The following is a 7,434-nucleotide window of genomic DNA, read 5'->3' on the forward strand; positions in this document are numbered from 1 at the left end:
GGTGAACAGCGGTCTTGAAGTCCCGGAGGGATGAATGAGATTGAAGAGGATGTGGAAGTTGGTTCCACAGGTGTGGAAAAAGGATAAACAATTGAGTAGAGGTGAGCAGTGATTCTAAATTTTGAGAGTTTTATAAAAAGGGGGTTTATGGCTGGCCACATGCTTAATGCAGAAACCTGGGGAAGGATGGGGGGAGGTACAAAGCACCAAAGAGTAGAGGGTGGAAGATCAAAAGGGAGGTGATGGAAGACAGAGAACACCAACCTGTCTGCGATGGGAAAGTGATAGGCCCATAGATTCTGCTTCATCACAAGATATTCCAATAATCTTGAACGCCTTGGTTTACATGGTGTCCAGCTGAGCAAGGTGTGAGGTAGGGGTGCCAGCCCAGATTGGAGAGCAGTACTCCATCAAGCTGTGGGTGAAGGCCTTGTAGGTGGATGGAGGTTCAATTGTGCCAATGAAGGAACTTTGTATAACTGTGAATGCCCAGTTAGTGGCTGGCTTTGGAGGCCAACTAAATTGTCATTTGCCTGAGAAAGATCATGGCTCAATGACTGAACTTCTTCAAGAGGATTGTTAAGGAAGTATAGAGGATGGTTTGCGAGATGGTCCTTCCGGATAAAGGTAGTGAGAGTGTGAGATCTGTCAGAATTGAAAGACGTATTCCAAGTGTTTGATCAGCTTGTGATTTTGTCACGGACTGAAGAGAGGAAAGAGGCTGCTGTCTGCCGATGGGAAGAATGGGTAATGTCATGGCAGAGGGTATATATCAGCAAATATATAAAGAGGATTTTCTGTATTCATAAAGATCATTGATGAAGATTAGTAATAGCACTGCTTTCAGAACACTGCTTTGGGGCACTCCAGCCTTGACGGGGCGAGGAGATGAAAGTTTTCTCTTGAGAGCCACATGGCTATGAGTGTAGGGAAAGTCAGTAACCCAAGAGTTGAGCCTTCTGTGGAATCGTATTGACTCTTCATGTCTATGCAAGCTTAGCAGGACATCTACAGCGAACTGCATGATGGTAGTCTGTGACCTCCCACTTCAGGAATGGACATGTGGTCATGAATTGATGGCAACCATTTTATTGCTGTACATGGCAGAGTAAATATTATGAAATAAACACTCTATGGAAGAATCATCATCATCAAATTTCACTCTCATCTCTCGTTTATAATCGAGCCGTTCATTCATAATTGCAACCCAAAAATACCTCTTGTGGGATGTGAGGACATTATTTTCCTGATGCATTGGTTGATCCCTTTGTGAATGCAACACTTGCCCATTCTGTTGCTGTGGAGGAAGTTAACAACAAGCAACTTGTATTCTTATCATAGTAAACCAAACCAAGGGTGACCTTGCCTAACTCTGAAACGACCTCAAATCTCCAAACTTTGATGTCATCTGGCTTAAGATTTATCTCCCGACCATCACTATCATTCTCTGTTTCACTTACTACTCTCCCAACTCCAAAAACTTTATAGCTTTCTTTGACTATCTCAACTCTTGCCATGAGGCCATGACGTCCGAACACCCTCAAGCAGAATTTCTCGATCTCGGTGACTTCAACGTACACCACAGGGAGCGGATGAAATCTTCCCACACAGATGCTGGGAGGGTTGAAGCTCTTACATTTTCCATTCTTAATGATTTGGAACAAATTAACACCCACCATACCCATATCCCAGATCGTCATCATGACCACACTATCAATCATTTGGATTTATTCTTCACTTCCAATCCGTTTCATTAAATCTACGCTATTTCACCTGCAATTGGTTCTTCTGACCACAATCTTGTGAACATCACTTTACTTACCACAACTACTTCTCATCTGACTGCTCCGAGGAAACACCAGTATTGGCATTTCAACAATGCTGACTGCAATTGTTTAAGAAACTTCTTCTCTGACTTTCCCTGGAAAGGCTACTGCCTCTCCTCGGGTGATGCCTCTATCTCTGCTGAACATATAGCTGATGTTAATTTTGCAGGAATGGAGGCTTATATCCTGTTATCTTTCAAGTCTACCTCTCCGACCAAGTCTTGGTTCAACAATTCCTGATCTGCGGCCATTCATGCAAGGGATGCCGCATATCAGACATGACAAAACTCTTCTTCCTCCGACTCGCATTCAGTTTTCATACCTGCCAGAAATCATTGCAAACATGTTATTTGTGAGGCAAAGCATTCCTTTATTCACAATAAATGTGACAAACTCTCATCTTCTTACACTAATAGATCTTTCTGGTCCTTAGCTAAAAGTATCTCCGACAACTTTTGTCGCTCTACCTTTCCCTCACTTTTCCATTCCGATGATACTATTGCTGTCTCTCCGACAGATAAAGCAACTCTTTTTGGTTATTTTTCTCCTCTAACTCCACACTGGATGACTCTAACATTCCATGTCCCTCTGATGCTCCCCTCACCAATCCTATGTCCCTCCCTGTAATCTCTTTTCATGCAGTCAAAAAAATACTCCTCTCTCTGAACATAAGCAAGACCTATGGGCAAGATGGCATCCTTCCCATGTCTTGAAGGAATGTGCTTCAGAACTTGCATCCGTGCTTTCTCATTTGTTTCGTTCTTCTTTAAAAACCCAAACTTTTCCTCTTTCCTGGAAACATGCCTTCACGCAGCCTATTTTAAATAAGGTTGATCGTTCAATCCCTTCCAAGTACCATCCTATTGCTCTGACTTCCACTGTTTCCAAAGTCTTTGAATGTCTTCTCAATTCCCATTTTCTCAAGAATCTTGAATCTCACAGTCTTCTATCTGACCATCAATACGGCTTTCACAAGTCAAGATCTACAGGTGATATCCTTTCTTACATTACGAATGTCTGGACCTATTATTTGAGAGATTTTAATGAATCCTTTGTTTTAGGCCTTGATATCTCAAAAGACTTTGACAGAGTTTGGCATCGGGGACTGATATCCAAGTTTCCCTCTTTCGGCTTTCCTCCTTCACTCTGCTCTCTCATATCGAGATTTCCCTCCGACCGCTCTGTCTCCATAATTGCTGATGGTTCAACATCGACCCCCTTCCCTATCAACAGCGGTGTACCTCAGGGTTCTGTTCTGTCCCCAACACTCTTCCTTCTTGTTATCAATGACCTTCTTTCTTCCACAAATCACCAAATGCACTCGTATGCTGATGACTCAACATTACATTCCTCCATGTCTTTCCCATCTGGCCCCATCATCCCTCACTCGATCTACATCTCGTTTCATCACAGCCACCTCTTTAAATTTGAATTTGGACAAGATCGCCCAGTAATCAAACAAATGTAATCAAGTTAAGTTTAACATTTCAAAAACTCAATTTCTTCTCATCTCTTTCTCTCTAAAACTCCTCTCAACTCTCCAATCTCCTTTGAAAGCTCTACAACTACACCACCACGTGATACAATAAACTGACTCGGTATCACTCTCGCATCAAATTTATTCTGGAATCCATACATTATACAGATAGCTAAGTCTGCCTCGAAGAAATTAGGAGTCCTGTTCAGATGTTGAAAATTCTTCTCCTCTGAGCAGTTACTCCAACTATATAAAGGATTGATCCGTCCTTGTATCGAGTACTGCTCTCACATCTGGGGAGTTTCCAGCTCCACATACTTACTGGACAGAATTGAATCCAAAGTAATTCGACTTGTCAACTCTACCAATGTGACCTCAAAACTCGACCTGCTCAAATCACGCCGCATTGTCGGCTCTCTTTCTCTTTTCTACAGATATTACTTCGGTTTCTGCTCGCAAGAACTTGCTGCTTGTGTACCTCCACCATTAGTGAGACCAAGGAATAGTCAACAAGCCACAACATCACATGATTATTGTGTGGCCATTGCCAACTCAAGGGTGGCCCATTAGGATGTTTGTTTCTTCCCCTCCACTGCCAAACTCAGGAACTCTTTACCTTCTCACGTCTTCCCAAACACTTATGACCTTCCACTTTTCAAAAAGCACATTTTTTACTTCCTCAAAAACTCTTGGACTATTCTCTTTTTCCTTAGTTTTCCATTCATGCAGTTCTTTTATTTTAAGGCTTGGCCTCGATGAGGAATATTTAGTGTGTGACAGAAGGCTTCAACCTTTAAAAAATATATATATATATATATATAAAAAATTCACAAAGTGCCAAGCCATTGTCGACACCTCCGTTGCAACTGACCCAGAAGACATCAGTGTTCAAATCCTCAAATTGTGCTCCACGAAGTTGAAATCACCTCTGTCTGTCCTCCCTTTAATTCCCCATCATCCATCATCGAACTGCAGAGAATGTGGTAAACACCACCAAATCGGTGAGTACTCAGGAAGGAACACTTACCAAAGAGGAAGAAGCAATTACTACAATTATCCTGTGTACAACAGATTAATGTTTTGAAACAAACTTCCTGTCAAATGAAGCAGAAGCGAAAACCTGCAAGGACTCTCATCTGCGAATCTCATCCCGTGAATTAGGCTGATATTGAAAGCAGCTCTTACAAGCTGCTTGATGGGACATAACAAGTTACCGTTAACTCTCATGATCATTTTGCAGGCACAGCTTGCGGAGGCAATGATGTTCAAACGTTCTGCTTTTTAAACACTTTAGTGCCTCTAATGTTCCACCATCACATTTGCTGTCATAACAGCACGTGGAGCAAAATATCCCAGAACCTGTGCTCACAATATGCGGTTTGTTCACATCTTCCTGCACAAATAACCATGGAGATGCAAGAGTCTGATGTTTCACAATCAAGACCTGCAAACACTATTCATCTAAAAAGAGGGATTTCAGTGTATTTGTGATAACAAAACTGTGCGATTATTTATATTTTCAAACAAATTTCCCACGAACCCTTTGGCAATTTTTACCTATTATTTAACCCTCAATACGTATATACAGCGAATGACCAGAAAAAGGCCTCCATATAATTAAATAAACATTCTTTGTCTTTATTACCTCCACCACCGAAGGTGGACCGAGGTGATGTATTCACCCCTGCCTGTTTGTTTGTCTTTGAGCAGGATATCTCAAAAGGTTACAGACGGATTCGAATGAAACTTGGCGGAGAGGTTGGGTGTGTGCCAAGGATGAATTGATTCGATTTTGCTGAAGATCCGGATCTGGATCTGAAAATTTGTTTCAGTGATTCTTCACCATCGAGAGATGGGTCCAAAAACAATATATAGCACGATATCTCAAAAAGTTGTGGACGGATTCGGACGAAACTTGATGGAAGAGTTGGGAAGGTGACAAGAACAAGTCTATTAGATTTCGGTTCAGGTCCGGATGCAGATCCGGCCTGTCAATGGGATACAACACATAAACTGTTCAGCCTGGCAGATGTATGTGCATCACCGAGTGCTGTTCTAGATTAAAATGCCATCTTCTTTGGTGCACATTTCCTTCACATGATCACTATGGAAAGTTTCAGATGGATATCTTTGATGCCATTGATTTGTTTGAGGTCACAGCACTTGCTCTACACTGCAGACACACTTGGATTTGACAGGACAATTGTTTATTATTCCGACACATTCGGCTGCAAAGATTGAACAGAGCTTTCAGTTGTCGCTGTTTTTGGGATCATCTATGGATTGTGGCCTTCCTCGGCAGACGTTGTCCTTCGACATATAACCCTCAACTTGGTTTGAGTCTTCCTGACGGATTTCATTCTCAGGTACTCTGATTGAATTTTATTTTCTTGTTTTTTTTTTTATATATCCACGGAATGTTGAAAAATTGTGACGATTTTGAGTAAATCTACATGTTCTAACTCTTACCATAACTCCACTTTACACACCTGCAAAAAGTTAGAGGATCTCGTTAGTATGAATGAAGTTATTAGAGGTAAGGTCAGTACTGTGTTTTTGTGGTCACCCAGTACTTTATACTGTGTGTCAGATTTTCTACTTCCATGGAGATGTAAACCTAGCTGTCCAACCTGAATCTATAATACAGATGCTAAACATCCCATGAAATACATTTTCAAAAATAGTAAGCCATTGTGCCTTGGTACCCGAGTCATCTTCCGCACTTGAGATTAAGTGAATCATTGGGTGGGAGAGTTGGCATGTACATTATGGGAATGGTATAATTAGCCAACAGCTTCCTCATATGTGTGAGTTCTTTTTTGATTATACTCATCACAAAATTTCCATCTTTCAAGAGCATTGTTGCACCGAGTTAAAACGGGTAGTGTCAAGAGAGGATCCTCTTCTGCCCACAACTTTCTTTGGAGGACGACTACAAAGCCAGTTTGATGAGCATAAAGGCAAAAAAATAAAAGCTGCACAACAGTTAAACATAAGAAAAAATATTTTGGCAAGTCTTAGATTGCTTTGGAAAGCAGTTTAACTAGTTGAGACAGTGCTTTTAGAAGAATCTTAACAGTACGAAGCCACCGGAGAAGTTTGAAACGCCGTACACAGCGTTATAGCCAAGAGGGGATTGGTGTCTCCGCTGCCCATCCTCATACCTGCAATCAAGCCGAGCAGTCGGCGCTTCCTTTGCTAATTGCAAACCATCCGCCCGGCTGTACGCCCAGGCAGTGTAAGAAGAAAATTGTGTGACACCATGCAGCGGAGGTAAGACGGTGAGAGAGAAAACTTGGTTAGGGTTCAATGGGAAAAAAGGAGATCATAAATGGGGTGAAAGGGGGTGACAGGGAGTGAAAGGGGGTGGGCCTACAGAGGTGGGTGAATGCAGATAAAGTCAGAGTTTTAAGACCTTGTTCATTTGGCTGCTGTAATGCATAGCTCGCTCTATATAATAGAGGCTTAATGGCCCTTAGCATGTTTGTAGCTGTGCGCTGAATGTTAATACGCCATAGCAAGGACCTCGGGGAAACGGCAATTTTCCGTTATTTTCACAACAGTGTCTTTTCCTGGTGTATGCTTGTAAATCCTTTCAACATTCAGTATCATCTAAATAGATTGCAATGTACACACATATATATATATATATATATATATATATATATATATATATATATATATATATATATATATATATATACACACATTTTTATAAGGATGCCAATAACACAAAATAATATTTAATTTCCATTCATAATGTGCGGATCGTCCAAGTATCGCCAAATGCAATCATTTTACATTGACAGCTTCGCATCACTACAAATATCATGTAAAACGAGAAAAAAAGTTAACAGGGGCAGCACAAGTCAAACTACATGATGAAGCATGGAGTATGAGTACTGCAGGCACAGATGGAAATAGTATTTTTTTTGCCTTGGATTATGATGAGGTGGGATGCTGGATTTTTAAGCCTCCCAAGCTTTTCCAACAAATCCCGATGCGAGTGTCCTTAACCCCTGGAGGTTCACCAGAGGCACTGGCGACCCACTCCGGAGCTTAGCCCATCGAGAATGGCTGTGACCCTTCAAAAAGGAGAAAAAAAAAGGATACCCTTGAAGAAACGTGACA

The 7,434-nt window shown here is 41.4% G+C and overlaps 1 long non-coding RNA gene across 1 annotated transcript; it reads right to left on the reverse strand.

Annotated features, from left to right (window-relative positions):
• Positions 1-1,169: 1,169 nt before the first annotated feature.
• On the reverse strand, positions 1,170-6,645 carry LOC147035890 (uncharacterized). Its single transcript, XR_015049323.1, has 3 exons — positions 6,468-6,645; positions 4,175-4,272; positions 1,170-2,148 (listed from the first exon to the last, which is right to left on the reverse strand). It is a non-coding gene; the product is annotated as an uncharacterized LOC147035890 (long non-coding RNA).
• Between the last annotated feature and the right edge of the window lie 789 nt (positions 6,646-7,434).

The sequence above is a fragment of the Eptatretus burgeri genome, chromosome 1 (genome assembly GCF_056783735.1).
Source record: "Eptatretus burgeri isolate ZD-2024b chromosome 1, Ebu_testis_v1, whole genome shotgun sequence".
NCBI lineage: Eukaryota > Metazoa > Chordata > Myxini > Myxiniformes > Myxinidae > Eptatretus > Eptatretus burgeri.